Here is a 17,135-nt window from a genome sequence, read left to right as displayed (position 1 = left end):
ATAATCATTCTGATATGGAAAGATGTCTATTCTGTATAGTTATCATCTTTAATGACTACTTGACAGAAAGGGTCGCTAAGTCACGTCTGACTCTTTGTGACCCCATGGACTGCAGCATTCCAGGCCTCTCTGTCCTTCACTAACTCCCAAAATTTGATCAAATTCATGTCTATTGAGTCGGTGATGCTATCCAACCATTTCATCCTCTGTTGCCCCTTTCTCCTCCTGCCCTCAGTCTTTCCCAGCATCAGGGTCTTTTCTAATGAGTCGGCTCTTTGCATCAGGTGGCCAAAGTATTGGAACTTCAGCTTCAGCAACAGTCTTTCCAGTGAATATTTAGGGTTGATTTCCTTTAGAGTTGACTGGTTTGATCTCCTTACTGTCCAAGGGACTCTCAAGAGTCTTCTCTAGGACTGTAGTTTGAAAGCATCAATTCTTTGGCACTCAGCCTTCTTTATAGTCCAACTCTTAACATCTGTACATGACTGCTGGAAAAGAAAGAGTCTGAAATAGTTTGTAAAGGACTGTCTTTAGACTTGCACTTGGGTTAACATGCTTTTCCAGAACTTATGTTCTGGAACTTGAGCAAGTTACTCGAGTTCTTTATGCTTCTATTTCCTTACCTGAAAGTATAGATAATAATATACATCCTTGGCAGCTTTTCTAGTGATGCTGTAACAAGTTACTACAAATTTGGTGGTTTTCAAGCAACAGAAATTTATTCCCTCTTAGTTCTGGAGGCTGTAAGTATGAAATTAAGGTGTTGGTAGAACCAAACTCCCTCTGGAGGTTCTAGGAGAGAACCTGTTGTTTGTCTCTTCCAGCTCGTAATGGCTGCAGGCATTTCTTTTTTCTCTCTTTTAAAACTTTTAATTTTGTATTGGCATATAGCTGATTATACATGCAGAAAATGAAGATCATGGCATCCAGTCCCATCACTTCATGGGAAATAGATGGGGAAACAGTGGAAACAGTGTCAGACTTTATTTTTTGGGGCTCCAAAATCACTGCAGATGGTGACTGCAGCCATGAAATTAAAAAACACTTACTCCTTGGAAGGAAAGTTATGACTGACCTAGATAGCATATTCAAAAGCAAAGACATTACTTTGCCAACAAAGGTCTGTCTAGTCAAGGCTATGGTTTTTCCTGTGGTCATGTATGGATGTGAGAGTTGGACTGTGAAGAAGGCTGAGCGCTGAAGAATTGATGCTTTTGAACTGTGGTGTTGGAGAAGACTCTTGAGAGTCCCTTGAACTGCAAGGAGATCCAACCAGTCCATTCTGACGGAGATCAGCCCTGGGATTTCTTTGGAGGGAATGATGCTGAAGCTGAAACTCCAGTACTTTGGCCACCTCATTCGAAGAGTTGACTCATTGGAAAAGACTCTGATGCTGGGAGGGATTGGGGGCAGGAGGAGAAGGGGATGGCAGAGGATGAGATGGCTTGATGGCATCACTGACTCGATGGACGTGAGTGTGAGTGAACTCCAGGAGTTGGTGATGGACAGGGAGGCCTGGCGTGCTGCGATTCATGGGGTCACGAAGAGTCGGATACGACTGAGTGACTGAACTGAACTGAACTGATAGCTGATTAACAGTGTTTTGATAGTTTTAGGTGAATAGAGAAGGGACTCAGCCATACATATACATGTATGCATTCTCCCCCAAACCCCCCTCCAAGCCAGGCTGCCACATAACATTGAACAGAGTTCCATGTTCTGTAAAGTAGTTCTTGGTTATTGCAGGCATTTCTTGATCTGTGCCTGCATTGCTCCAATCTCTGCTTCAGCCTTCACATTGCCTTCTCTTCCGTGGGTCCCTCTGCCTGTCTCTCATTGTGTCTTGATTCCCATGTAAATCATAACTGATGTTAGGCTCAGGGGAACAGCTCTTTCCCTGTGACCATTCCTTTATGTGTCTCAAGCAGGCACTGGTCCTCGGCTCCCAACAACATTAATATATTCCCTCATTTGTTCAATCCTGTAATTCATTTAAAATAGTTAGAGAATTGCTGCACCAATACCTGTATAAGAAACAAATGTATTGGAAGAGTTTGGGATTCATTTGCTGCGCTAGTCATCGCTCAGCCTTACCCAAGGCGGCAGGGGTCCAGTCCAACACTGTGCTCGAAAGTTACTTGGATTAGTTCTTCATTTTGTTTTTATCTTCTTCACTACAGAAGTAGAATTCACTTGAAATACAATCAGTTCATTTGTTGTAGGCTTTTCTTTCCTCTTCCCATAATTGTTGGTTTCATTTTGTTTTCTGAATATGCAGTATATTAACACATTATTGACTGGCAGAAACTAATGCCTGTGGCCAGCGATTTGTTCTGTAAGCAAATATTGAAATGCTGGTCAATAACATTCTAGTAACAAAAGACCTATTAATGTGTCTCTGGTCAATAAATTGTTAACTTGCTTACGTAAGTCAGAAACATACCAGAGGGTCTGCTTAGAGAGATGTCACTCCCTTTTTTATCCCTTCTCTCTACCCCTTTCTCTCCCCTTACACCTTATAAATAACCAAATTTGTTATTTTTGGCTTCATCTGTCCTGTGTTTCTTTTTATAAATACCGAATACCCTTTCTTATTTCTTTTTCTTTCTTACACAAAATACGCTCTTTTGCTCTTTGGGAAGCTTCTTTCTTAATGGGAGAGGCAAGAAAGAAAGGATGAGATACCACTTCTCACTATTTTCAGAATTCTTTTTAAGTTCACCTTTATGCCTCTCCCAACACATTTTAAGAGTGAGGGCTCATCATCTGAGCTGGCTGTGAATTATAAGGTGCATATAAATCACCTGGGATCTTGTAGAAAGGCCAGTGTAGTAGGTCTTGGTTGTGGCTAAGATTCTATGTTTGGAATACGCTCCCAGGTGATACTGAGGCTGCTGATCCTGTGTCGCACGTTAGAAGCCAGACCTGACAACACGTGGTTGTGACTGCATCACAGGTTGTCTCCTTTGGCTCTCAGTGAACTTCAGACCACAGTTTAGAACTCAAAACACATACTTGTCTAACCTGTGTCTTGGTCCCCACGTAAATCATAACTGGTGTTAGGCTCAGGGGAACAGCTCTTAGTTCCCTGTGTAGTTCAGGGAGGTTTCTCTTTGTATGACCAGTGCTTCCTCTCGAGGGTGGAGGTGATAGTATGCTGGTGGAGATGCACAGGGAATGCATTTTCCTGTTTTGGTGAGGTATAACATATCTTTCTTACTGTATTTCTGTTCTGATTTCCTTCTGACTTCTCTGTCCAATGGCTTCATAAACTGCTTTTTTTTTTTTAAGAGAGTCAAGTTGTTTGAGCGTGGATGTTAATTATTAAGCAACACACCAACTTTGTTCTGAAAGGAAAAAGATAGGGTGTGACCTATGTTATGGTGTCCTATGACAAGGGGAATGCCATGTAAATCCAGATACTTAGGATCATCTGTGTCTTATTTCTAGTATTCGGGGACAAATACAGTAGTTTTGGGGCTTCCCTGGTGGCTCAGTTGGTAAAGAATCTGCCTATAATCCAGGAGACCTGGGTTTGAATCCTGGGTTGGGAAGATCCCCTGGAGAAGGAAATGGCAATCCACTCCACTATTCTTGCCTGGAGAATCCCATGGACAGGGGAGCCTGGCATACTACAGTCCATGAGGTTGCAAAGAGTCAGACACTACTCAGCGACTAACCCACCACCACCATGGTAGTTTTAAAACATCTCCATTTTCCCATTATTACACTTCTGCCTTCTTATACAGCCACTTAGCTCCTCCGTGGAGTCCTCCTCCAGCCCAGATCTTTTTGGGAGTCCTTGGGGCCCATTTCAATTGTGCTCATATTCATACTGCTCATCTGTTTCATTTCCTTGGGTGTTGACACCTGCGTCTCCTTCCTGGACTTCCTCACACAGATCCCACTTATAAAAATACAATAAAGCAGATAATCATACTTATCAATCAATAAATATTTGGAGGTGGTCAGCTGCCCACTAGTCCTGCAAATAAACTCCAAATGCCAGTTTGGGCTAATTTTACTTTAATTTACTATTATGACATTGAAAGAGTATTTCATTTATTTTTAGCTTTATTTATTTTATTATTGTTATTTTTGGGTTGTGCCACTTGGCTTGTGGGATCTTAGTTCCCTAACCAGGGATCACACTCAGACCCCCTGCAGTGGAAGCGCAGAGTTCTAATCACTGGACTGTCAAGGAGCTCTGTAGAGCTCTACCTTTAAACTGAGGTAGAGTTGTGTCCAGAAATGTATTGAGCATGGTGTGTTTCATTCTAGGAAAAAGCTGCAGTGGTTATTCTGGGCCTACGGTTTCTAATTAGTGAAACCACTTTGGCACTTCCCACTCCCCCAACAAACAAAAAATCAAATTTATAATAAGAAGAGCCTGTGCCTTTTTACTCTGGAATGAACCTTAAAGAAGACAGCAAAACTGAGCCCCCTCTTACTGAATGGGGCTCTTCAGTCCTTTCTGGACAATAGTCATAATCTAAAATGTATCACATGTAATTTTGACATCATTTAGCACAGCTGTCCATCTGCCAAAGCAGAGCTTGCAAACTGAGCTTCCATGGAGACCAAATTGTCCTCCTTTTAAACATGTCATGTGTGCAGTCAGCCGGAGGTCACTTGGAAGGGAGCACAGGGGAACTTTGGTTTGTGTCCCTTTGTTCTTGGCTACTTACCTTCTCATAAAAATATATATTCAATTTACCGACGCATCAGCATAAGCTTCTCCAGCAAGTGCAAATATTTACCTGGGAGAAGAAAAGAAAATAATGTCTAAACCAGAGCTTTCATTTTCTGTTCGACTTTGATGTTACTTTTTTATTTGAAGTCCGAGGAGAATAACAAATTGAATTCCTTTTGTAAAAGTGAGACATGGCAAAGGTTGAATAACAACTCAACTCAGTTTGAAATTTAGTCAAGGAGATAAATGCTGCCTCTCACTAATAGCGGGCGTATGGTCTATACATAGTTTCCTTAACATCATTTTTACAAAAATTAAAAATAATTTTAATTGAAGTATAGTTGACTTCCAGTGTTGTGTTAATTTCTGCTGCATAGCAAAGCGACTCAGTTTTATATATGTATACATTCTTTTAAATATTCTTTTCCATATGGTTTGTCGCAGGATGTTGAATATAGTTCCCTGTGCCTTAGCATCATCTTTAAGGATTTTTTTTTGAGCAGGGCATGGGGGAAAGATTTTTATGTAGGTATGACTGAGTTGCTGATTGACAGAGTTCATGAATGGCTCTTTAGAAGTGAGAACAATCTAATCTTGGAGCCACAGAACCACCCACAAATGTCACACTAGATCTCGGCTGTCAATATACCTTTTTATTTTATTGCCATTTTCTTTGGCTCTTAGCTTTCATTAGCCATTGTTCTTCAAATAGTTGGACCAAACTAGCATGTTGTGAATACATTTTTTTTTTTTTCTATCAGCAGAATTAAAGACTGATGTTTCATGTCTGTTAAACTCACTTTTAGGGAACTTTGTCATTTACGAATATATCCGGTGAAACCTTTTGTGCAGGAAAGTTACTCATACCACATGGATCTTGGAAGGCAGATCACTTGGAGGTTAGGTACCTTTGTCAACCCAAAAACTATTTCTCTTTGAAGTGATGTGAGAGAATGCAAGGATAAAGAGCTATTTAGGATATCTGCTGAGATTTCATTTCATAGCAATAGGAAACAAAACAAAACAAAACAAAACAAAACATGAAACCCTTGGGAATTTTGGTGCCAAATTCTTTGCATCCTTGTGACACTAAGCCTCAATGTGCATGATCACTGGCATATATTAACGGAAGACTTCTAATTGCTGCCGTGATAGGTCAGATATGGCCTGTGCCAAGGCTGTGGGCACCACTGGAGTTCAGGCCTGCCTTTGTGTGCCCTGTGCATTGCAGGGATGGGCTACAAGCTGCTGGCCTTTTTGTTTATTTTGCATGAGGGCGTATCTTTTTGGCTGCAAGAGGAAGGAGGCCATTTTTTGTGAACTGTGTTGGTGGTGGTGGTGAAGGTGGGAAGACGGAGGACGAGGGAGAAAGAAGGATCACATGTTGGACTGGAGCTGAGGCAGAGGGAACGGTCCTCAGTGCGGAGCCCTGGGTCTGAGACAGCACGGCTTTTACTCTCCCAGCTCTGTGACCTGGGGCCAAAGAAGCATCTTCACATTTCTTTTTTTGTAAACTTTTTATTTTGTATTGGGGTATGGCTGATTAGAGCTTCCCCGGGGGACGCTAGTGGTAAAGACCTCGCCTGCCAATGCAGGAGACATAAGAGAGGCAGGTTTGATCCCTGGGTTGGGAAGATCCCCTGGAGGAGGGCACGGCAACCCACTCCAGTATTCCTGCCTAGAGAATCCCATGAACAGAGGAGCCTGGTGGGCTGCCGTCCATTGGGTCACACAGAGTTGGACATGACTGAAGCGACTTAGCACAGCACATGATTGATTAACAATGTTGTGATAGTTTCCAGTGGGTAGTAAAGGCACTCAGCCATACATATACAGGTATCCATTCTCCCCCAGACTCCCCTCCCATTTCTGTATGAGATACAACATGGCTCTGGAGAATGGGAACAAGGAAAATGGGAAGAAATGTGTCATCAGGAGGGGGTGGTGACTTAGAAGCAAAGGTTACACCCTCACGAGGTCTCATGATGGGCACGGGCAGCAGAGGTGGTGGGGGTGCTGCTTGTGGAAGGAGCTACAAAGGGGGTCTGGAGAAAGGAAAAATAGGGCTGGTGTCATGTGGGGGCCTCAGCTGACAGGTTGTTTTCTAAGTGTGTGTGAGGTGCCCTCAGGAGGCTCAGAGATAGAGCTGGGAGAAGCCTGCAGAAACTTGATAATTGGAGCTGGGAGCCAGGTTAGAAGCTAGAAGGTTGGTTAGAAGCTAGAGAGCTTCTCAGGTGGCTCAGCAGTAAAGAACCTGTCTGCAATACAGGAGATGCAGGAGACACGAGTTCAGTTCCTCAGTCAGGAAGATCCCCTGGAGGAGGAAATGGCAACCCACTCCAGTATTTTGCCTGAAAAATCCCACGGACAGAGAAGCCTGGTGGGCCACTGTCCGTGGGGTAGCAAAGAGTTGGACATGACTGAGCACACACACACAGAGGGTTAGAGACGTTAAAATTTGGGTATTTGTCATGACTCTGTACTCACAGCCTGGTGAAGCTTGGGAAAATTCCACTTATATTACCCCAAACTTTCTTTTTGCTAGCAATATATCAATGACTAATGCTAGGATTAGTGAAATTTATTCTCCAAGTGAGTAGAAATCACAAAGGGCCTATGGAAATTATTATAAGGGTATGTGCCCCTAGCCTCATACCCTCTTGGCTCACTTTTCTATTCTAGTTGTTGCTGTGACAACCAGCTGTGCTCAGGTGTAACCTGGTCACACCTCACCTCAGTTGCATCATTTACTAGTTGCTCTCTGTCCTGGGGTATCTCTCCTCCCATGACCTGGGACACCTGCGGAAATCTGCTCAGTCATTCTGATTCAGCCACATACTCAAAAGTGTGAGGGTAGGACCCCATAGATATGTCTGACTCTTTGCGACCCCATGGACTATAGCTCACCAGGCTCTTCAGTCCATGGAATTCTTCAAGCAAGAATACTGGAGTGGGTTGCCATTTCCTTCTCCAGGTAATCTTCCTGACTCAGGGATCGAACCGGGGTCTCCTGCATTGCAGGCAGATTCTTTACCATCTGAGCCACCAGGGAAGCCTATAGATAACTCATGACCAGTGGATAATGGGAGCATACGGATAAATTCTCTCATCTTTTTTCCCTTGTGGGGATAATTCTGAAGCAGTTCCTACATGGCTCTTCTGAGTGCCCCCAGTAGGAGAGGACCCCAGTTGCCCAAGAGAGGACTAGAGGACTAGCTTAGTAACACACCTTATTTTACTTTTCCTCTTTCCACGTTTCACTCTTCCCAGCCTCTACACCCACACTTCTGTTCCCAGAAGTCCTTGTCTCAGGCTCCACTTTTGCAGGGAACCTAGTCTAGTACAAGGTGAAAGAGCTCTGTAAGCATTGGAGTTTTTCTTACTTTCTTACCGGTGACATCCCGGGACAAAGGTGAGAGTTGGTGGGGAAATGGGTGTGTCCAATTTCTAATGGATAGCAGAAATCTGTTATTGTCAAACTCAGTGAGGACTAGAGGACTAACTTGATATGATCTAGGGACTATTTTTATTTAGAAATCACTGAGACAGAGCCTTGACATTAACGAGTTCACAAATCCTTTGGGGAGGCAAACGTGTTCATAACTTACAGAGTAGAGAGTGCTGAAGGGAGGATTAGCATGTGTTAAGTGTGTAGGGACTTCCCTGGTGGTTCAACGGTTAAGACTGTGTCTTCACTGTAGGGGCTGGGTTCAATCTCTGGTTGGGGAACTAAGATCCCATGTGCCATGTGGCATGATCTTAAATAAATAAAATAACAATAGGAATAATAAAATACTTTTTAAAAACGAAATGCTAGAAAAAAAAAGAATGAAGAGAAAGGAACAGTTAATTTTTATTGGAAGTGGGAAGGGTTGGGGTCAGGGAGGCCTCCAGAGAAGAGAAGATATTTTATCTCTGGACCTTGGGAGATGAAAAGGCTATTGAAGGTAGTGAACTGAAGAGCTGGAGAAGCTTGAAAAGGATCTTCCTTAAATAGAATTGGGGTGAGCTTTATGGTCCTCCCAGCTTAAGATTCAGAGGCCTGCAGCCCCCCTTGGCCGTAATTTCTCTCCCTTTTTTCTTCTAAATAGGGTTTTGATCGCTCTTTCACAATCTGCTTTCTCAGAGGTATTCTGCCTTACCTTTTCTCTTTATCTCTTTATTGGGTATGCTTTATCATTCTCTTTTCTGTAGGGAAGGGTCAGGGCTGTAGTTTTTTTACCTTGCCTGCGTTCACTGTGGAGGTATCTCTGGATGCTGGACACCAGGAGGGGGCTTAATGGTTCTGAGGGGGTCTCTCTTTTACCAAGAAGTGGGACCACCTTAGTCAAGATGGGGGCTTTCATAGGTGCGATAGATTCACAAGATCACTGGTTGAGAAACTCAAGGTCAAGTACCTTGAAGATGGAGAGGTCACATTTGGAGGCTTACTTCTCTCCTGATTCTGTCTGCATTGCTTATCATGAAGTGTGGATTCTTATATCACTGAAGCAGTCAGTGCTGAACAAGGAGGTATTAGTATTTTCTTTTTTCTTTTCTAAATAGGACCAGGGATGCATTTATTTCCTCCAAGGCAGAGACCTAAGAAGAACTGTACCGTTTGGCTGCAGGAAGGGTGGGCTTGGTGGGAAAGGTAGGCGACTAGGACGGCAGGGCATTGTCCTCAGTCAGATTCTCTGCTGATAACCTGGCTCAACCATCATTTGCATGTCTGTCCCTCTTCATTTCATTGGCATCCAGATGACACATTTTTGAGTTTTAATCTTCCAGTAATGGAGAAGGCAATGGCACCCCACTCCAGTACTCTTGCCTGGAAAATCCCATGGATGGAGGAGCCTGGTGGGCCGCAGTCCATGGGGTTGCTAAGAGTTGGACACGACTGAGCGACTTCACTTTCACTTTTCACTTTCATGCATTGGAGAAGGAAATGGCAATCCACTCCAGTGTTCTTGCCTGGAGAATCCCAGGGACGGGGGAGCCTGGTGGGCTGCCATCTATGGGGTCGCACAGAGTTGGACACGACTGAAGCAACTTAGCAGAAAGGGAAACAAAATTGTCCAGGACATCTTGTCTCACCAGGTCAAATGAGCAAGTGTTAGTGTTTGAACCTCCCTCTGTTCAATTACTCGACACTACTGTGCAGAGCAAAGTCCACATTGTGGGTGGGCTTTTGAAGGTAGATGAGAAGTGGGCATGACAGGTATCTGCATTGCTGTCTCAGTCCATCTCCTCTCTAGCTGCCAGCCCACCCTATTCTCCCTAGCTGCCCTGACTAGCATGTTCCATCACATGCATATCTGTGGATGCTCACTTCACTTCCAACATAGAGGCGACCCAAGGGTACCAAAAGGGAATGGGTGATCCTTTTAAAATAATAGAGCTTGACGAGGTTCATTTATAAAAAGACTATTTCTAAAATTGTGGGTGAAAGAGCGACCAAGGATTGGGCAATACCCCAGAGCTTGTGACATGGGAACTGTTATCAGCTTTTGTCCCAGAGGTTTGGGAAGATGGGATGAATTTTGGAACCTAAAAGAAGAGAGAGTCATGGGCAATGAGAGATCAGTGATTTCTTTTTTTTATTTATTTAATTTAATTTAATTTTTTAACTTCACAATATTGTATTGGTTTTGCCATATATCAACATGCATCCACCACAGGTATACATGTGTTCCCCATCCTGAACCCTCCTCTCTCCTCCCTCCCCGTATCATCCCTCTGGATCGTCCCAGTGCACCAGCCCCAAGCATCCAGTATCGTGCATTGAATCTGGACTGGCGACTCGTTTCATATATGATATTATACATGTTTCAAGCCACGCTCCCAAATCATCCCACCCTCTCACTCTCCCACAGAGTCCAAAAGACTGAGATCAGTGATTTCTAACTGAGGGCCATAGCCAGACAAATGACTCTGCAGAGAGAGAGAGATCCAGGGAAATAATGACCTTTCTCTCACTTTTCCTCACTCATATCACCTGCTGGGGCTCTCCACTGGCCAAACCAGCTGGAGCCAGAGGGCACCCAGCCCTGTTTATATGCTGCATACCGGTTAGCCTCCAGGCAGAGAGCTGGGTGGAGAAGGTTGGAGAATGGATGGGAGGGAAAATTGGCACAGACACACAGTGAGTGTATCACAAGATGTCTCAGGATCAGTGTAAGAGTGTTCATCAGTCTCTCTGCCTACGACCTACCATTGTTGTCCCTCCCCCCTGGTTCCACTGTGATCTTACTTAGTATTGTTATTCGCCATTCTTCATCTATGGATTAAAACGGAGGGTAACAAATGCTCTTTGAAGATATGGCTGATCAATCATAGCTCTTTTTTCACTCAGCTTGGATTTAGTATCAACATCCTTCTTAATACAGTGGCCAATGCAGCCATCCCCAATCAATTGGTATTGATTTGACATGGAAGAAATTTGCCATCCCTCACTTATTCAGTAGATCTATCACTTACTTACTTCACACACAGTAACGGAGAAAAAACAAAATATGATTGAGACAATTAGAGTAAAATAATAAATCTTATTTTTAAAAAATGAAAAAAGAAATAAAGTATTTTTCAGTTTGTGCACTCTCTAGAGAAAAAAAAAAAATCTGAAATACAGATGGTGGCCACAATCCTTGTTTCTAGAATTAGTGATGCAGCCACAGCTGGCATTGAAGACTCCCCATGTTGCTGTTGAATTTTTATTATTAAACATCTATAGTGTCCTAGACACTGTGTTAAGTACTTTATATGATCATCTTACTTATTCCTTATAGCAATCCTCGTAGGAAGTTACTTATTTTTCTCCATTTTATAATTGAGGAAATCTCAGCTTAGTAAGATTAAATTACTTGCTCAAAATGTCAAACTCAAATCTTTCTGAGCCCAAAGCCTGTGCTCTTTTTTTCTTTTCTTTATTTTTTATTGACGTATAGTTGATTTACAATGCTGTGTTAATTTCTGCTATATAGCAAAGTGACTCAGTTATATACATATATACATTCTTTTAAGTATTCTTTTCCATTATGCTTTATTACAGGATATTGAAAATAGTTCCCTGTGCCATATAGTAGGACCTTGTTGCTTATCCATCCTGTATGTAATAGTTTGTATCTGCTGCTGCTTCTAAGTCGCTTCAGTCATGTCCGACTCTGTGCGACCCCATAGACTGCAGCCCACCAGGCTCCCCCGTCCCTGGGATTCTCCAGGCAAGAACACTGGAGTGGGTTGCCGTTTCCTTCTCCAATGCATGAAAGTGAAAAGTGAAAGTGAAGTCACTCAGTCATGTCCAACTCTTAGCGACCCCATGGACTGCAGCATACCAGGCTCCTCCGTCCATGGGATTTTCCAGGCAAGAGTACTGAATAGTTTGTATCTACTAACCCGAAACTCCCAGTCCTTCCTCCCAATGCCCCACCCCCCTACACTTGGCAACCACACTCTGTGTCTGTGAGTCTGTTTCATAGGTAGATTGATTTGTGGCATATTTTAGATTCCATTTAGATTCCACATTCCATTTAGTAGTGTTGACTAATTGAACAGAGGGAATAAGCGATAGCACATGAAATTTGTCTTTCTGACTTAGTGTGTTAAACTCTAGGCCCATCCACGTTGCTGCAGATGAAAGCCCACACTCTGGTCTTTAGTTAATAAAGACTTATCCATCAGCGTTCTCTTTGGCAAACAATTCTGCTGGCTGGAGAACCAGTAAGGTCACCGTCTCTAGTCCCTCACCCTCCTACAACTTAAGCAGTTATCTTCCTGATTCTCTAGAGAGAAGAAACACTACTGTATTTATGCCTATTACCCTTGAGAGAGTCATTTCCTAGGCAGGTTGATAGGGAGTCTAGGGGTCCCCGAGGAGAGAGGGGTCTGGAATTCTCAAGGAGGAAAAAAGGACAAACTTTTTTTCTTTCTCCACATTCCTTAGGATTATATACCAATAATGTATCCTGCCTAAGGACAGTCTTTGGATTCAACCTTCTGTTATTTTAAAATGTTAATTATGGGAGTATACCTGGTCTTTACAAGGATGTATCTTGCCTGAGGACAGTGTTATCTTAAAATGTAAATTATGGGAGTAGGTTGGAGGAGGTCTTTACAACCTCCAGACATTCTTTGGATTATATAACCTCATTGTTAACACTAGCAAGCGGGTACTTTTTCTGCCCCCTTCTGATGCCTATGTCAGAAGCTTTCTCTGTCTCCTTTATACTTTAATAAAACTTTACTACACAAAAGCTCTGAGCGATCAAGCCTCGTCTCTGGCCCCGGATTGAATTCTTCTCCTCTGGGGGCCAAGAATCCCGGTGTATTCACGTGATTCAACAACAACCTTTCACCCTTGTATCTTACATGCACAGGTGTGACGGGCTTGGGGAATCACACTGTATATCACGCTTCAACCAGACCCAGGGCCCATCAGAAACTTGAGGAAATTTCTACAGTGGGTGGTCAGAAAGCAGGTTTTTATCATCCCACTGAATAGGAAGGAGGTTGGCAACGATATAGATGTTAATAGATAAAGTATTATGTAACATAAAGGAAGCCAAGACTTTCTCTGGTTAGGTTTTATTTAACGGCTATCCAGCTAGGTAGCCAGTGAGTTTTGATGTGTGGTGGTGGCGGGAGTGTTAAGAATCAAGGTGATTAAAGACATTAGAATAGTCCACAATTCTGCAGTGCACATTTCCTCACTTGGGGCAAGGTTAAGTTCACTTAGGAACCCAACACATGTTCATCAACCTTGGACTGAAGTGATCAGTTTCGCCATTGTCCTCATCAGCAGCTTTGGGCTGGGATCCCTTTTGAAGGGTGGCTGCTCCAGCCACTTCCGTATCAGAGCGCTTAGCTGGGTCCTGCTCGTGTGGAGCGTGTCCTCCTTGATGGCTACTCCGAGCCTGGTGGAGTCTTCCACATCTCTCCCAAGCACTCAATAGAATAAACAGGTTACAGGACTGAGGAATCAAGTGTCCTGAGTTTGGGCCCCAGTTCTGCTCTTTACTTTCTGTATTATTCTAGACAAGTCACTTTTCCTCTCTGGGCTTTACACTTTCAGATGACAGTAACTTCTACACCCTATGGTTTTGCAGTTCTTATAGATACTCACAGATTCTTCTGGAACGAGGCTATATCACGTGTTTTAGCACCCACTGTCTTCTTGACAGAAGGAGTCTTCCTCCCCACTCCCGATTTTAAAAACATGTTTTATTTTGTTTACAAAACAAAGAACTACAATAACATTTTTTATTGGAGTAGAATTGCTTTATACCATTGTGTTAGTTTCTGCTGTACAAACAAGTGAATCAGCTACACATATACCTCCTCCCTCTTGAGCCACCCTCTCCATCCCACCCCTTCAGATCATCACAGAACACTGAGCTGAGCTCCCTGTGGTATACAGCAGCTTTTTGTAGTGGCTGTGGCTATTTACAGCTTTATTGCCTCCAGATGGACCAGGTAATGCAGCGTTCATTTAGCTCTTTGCTACACCAAGTGTGGTCTGTCTGTAGACCAGTAGCATTGATATCACCTGGGGGCTTATTTACAATGCGGAGTCTCAGATCCCAGCCAGACCTGCTAAATTAGAATCTTCATTTTTAAGAGACCTCCAGGTGATTGGTACTAACATTAAAGTTCAAGAAGCATGAAGCCCAACGCACAGGAAAATCTTATTGATTTCTCCAGCTGTTAAATCAGAATCAGTGTTGAATTCTGGGTACTCACTGCTCAGGTGAATTTTAACATTCACCTTGCTAAAGTTGAGAATCTCTGAATAACCTCACACAGAGTGGAGGGCTGTGCTTTGTGTAGAATGGGGGACAGAAGATGGGCCTGTAATTCAGCTGGAGGAGAATCAGGCCAGAGAAAGCCTTCTGGAGGTAATATTTTGAAGCGCTTGGAGAGCATGTGAGGTCAGTGAGGCAGAGAGAAGCTGAAGGGCTCTTCTGACGCACTGACCTCAGGGGAGGGAACAGCAGGCGGTGTGTGGTGAGCATGTAGCTGGGGGCTCTTCTGGAGATGAGGCATGGGCCACTTCTGCCGTACTTGGGAGTTCGTACTTCATCTCAGGGGCAGTGGGAGTAGGGTGGGTGATAGCCGAAAAAACTGTTTTCAGAGGAGAGTGATGTAATTAGATTTGCACTTTAGGAAGCACTGGCTTCTGGCACAAACAGCAGATCCTTTGAAGGTGGAGGAGAATGAAAGCAGAGAGAACAGACTGGGAACAATTTCAAGGAAGAAACAAACTAAAGTGACTGTCAGGAAAGATGGAAAGGAAGAGAGGAATCGAGACTCACTTTGTTGGTAGCTAATTTTATGGAAGAAGATAATGAGGTAGGAGTTTGGAATGATCCCAAGGTTTCTGGGGTGTGGTCTAGGAAATGGTGGACAGTTCACCAAGACAACATATAATATAGAAGAGAAAGAACAGGCTTGGAATGAGAGAAAGGAAAGAGGAAAGGAGGATAAGATAAGCAAGGCTTTTACATGTTTAAGTTGCCCGTGTGCTGAATGACTATAGATGTAGTTAGAAGTAGTTGGATATCAAAGCTCAGAATGGTCTGGCCTAGAAATGTAGACTTGAGAATTATTAATAAATAAAGTAATCAATTACATGTATTTGAATTTATAGGAATCCTCCCCAAAAGAGGGTTAAACATCAGAAGAGTAGAGAGCCTATGCGGGGTATCAAGCATTTGAAGATCAGATGAAGAGAGAGGTTGATACTTGCAGAAGTAGACAGAGAGGTAAGTGGAAAACTAGAGAGGAGGGTGTCACAGATGCCAAAGAGAAAGGAGCGCGGTACGGGAGGGTACCCAGACGAGAAGGATGTGGGACACAAATATTTCCTGGAGCTGATAATCATGTCATTCTTAGGACAATGAGACTTCGTGATTATGGGTGCTGTTATAGCAGCTTCACGAGTGTCAGATGCAGATTCTTACTTGATACTTAATGGCTTGCATTTGAGCAAATAAGTTTTCATTTCAACAACTATTTTTTGAATGCCTGGTTTGTGTGAAGTACCAGGGCTCTAAAGACAAACAAACATGGGACCCTGGCCCCTAGGATCCTGTTCCTGTACCTCAGTGAGCTTTTCCAGTGGAGGAGGGGGCCCTATGTCTCTTGAACTGTCCTCAGGTTGCCTGATGACAGGTCCACAGATGCAGCCACTTACTTGTTGAGCCCCTGTGGTATGCTGGGAACTGGGCCAACCACTCAGGATGCAAATACATATGTTTATTGTGTAAACTGATTCTCTAACCTTCTAGAGTTCTCTTTCTGGTGGGTGATATAAATGGATAACTCATTAAACTCTACTATCAATTTCTTTTGCTACTAAATTTTAAGTACTCTAATAGAAGTTTCAAGAAGATATCATAGGGAGAACATTCATTGAGCTTCTAATAGATGCCGAGGCAAACTAATAGAGTGACTTACTTGTGCTTCTGCTTGGGAAATCAGCTCTGATTTGTGAATGAACATAGCCTGTGGAGTTGCGGGATAGAATCACATGGGAGTAAGGCTGGTTCCATGTGGCTATTGTCTAGTGAAGGGCTGGGAATATGTTCCTTTAGTACTATTTGAACAGTTTCACAAAAAGACATTGTACAGAGTAAGGTGGAAGGAGCGTAGTTATCAGGAACAGGTGGCTAAGGTTTTCTTTGTCTCACCACTACATTTCAAGGTCAGCTGGCTTTTGGGGGAAATAGACCCTCCTTTGCCCAAAGTGAAATTGGAGGAGATAGACTTTGCTGGGACCTCACTGGTGGTTGTGTGTGTAGCCTCCAGGCTCTAGGGAGCTTGTATTGGTTTGAAAGCAGCAGAGGAGGTGCAGACTCTCATTGAATAGGTTGGCTGTTGAGTTTCAATCAGAGGTGTTTTTCTCTTTGAGTGTATCTGGGGGAGAATCCTGCTGGGTGAAAATCCCTCTGAATACTTCGTCCTGAATTCTTTGAGTGGTTTTGGAAGCCAGACCCGCATTTTGGGGAGTTTGGAGGTTGTTGCTAGGTTCTTCTTAATGGGATGGGATGACTAACTGGGGGAACCCATGGTCATCTTCTCTGCCATGAACAAAAAGCACCAAGTCTGAGGGTGGAGGTAGCAGCGTATGAGTATCTTTATGTGTAATCACATGATTTCCTTGAGGGAGAGGACGAGCTTCAGCGTTATGTCAAAGCGCACATTTGGAAGGCAATTCAGTCAACCACATAGAATGTTGACGAAAGTCCTGTTCAATCATCTGGAGATCAAAGGTGAATATGACACTCTCCTCGCAAGATAAACAACCTGGCCATGGAGACGACATAAACAAACAAACAAGTCTAGTCTGGTGAATGCATAAGGTACTCTGGAAACCTAAGAGAGCAGTTGATTCTTCTGTGAGCGGTGTTTGGGGAGGAGGCAGTCGTTGAAAACTCAGAGAGGAGGTGCCACTGGCACAGGCCTT

General features: G+C 43.4%; 1 long non-coding RNA gene across 1 annotated transcript in view; it reads left to right on the top strand.

Annotated features, from left to right (window-relative positions):
- Positions 1–15,902, top strand: part of LOC133254701 (uncharacterized) — a 135,113-nt gene extending 119,211 nt beyond the window's left edge. Inside the window, exon 3 of the long non-coding RNA XR_009738746.1 lies at positions 15,318–15,902. This is a non-coding gene — a long non-coding RNA (uncharacterized LOC133254701). The remainder of the gene's footprint in view (positions 1–15,317) is intronic.
- Positions 15,903–17,135: the final 1,233 nt, after the last annotated feature.

Source organism: Bos javanicus, chromosome 10 (genome assembly GCF_032452875.1).
Source record: "Bos javanicus breed banteng chromosome 10, ARS-OSU_banteng_1.0, whole genome shotgun sequence".
Taxonomy (NCBI): domain Eukaryota; kingdom Metazoa; phylum Chordata; class Mammalia; order Artiodactyla; family Bovidae; genus Bos; species Bos javanicus.
The sequence above is the reverse complement of the archived record's forward strand: the minus strand, read 5'-3'. Positions and strand labels throughout refer to the sequence as shown.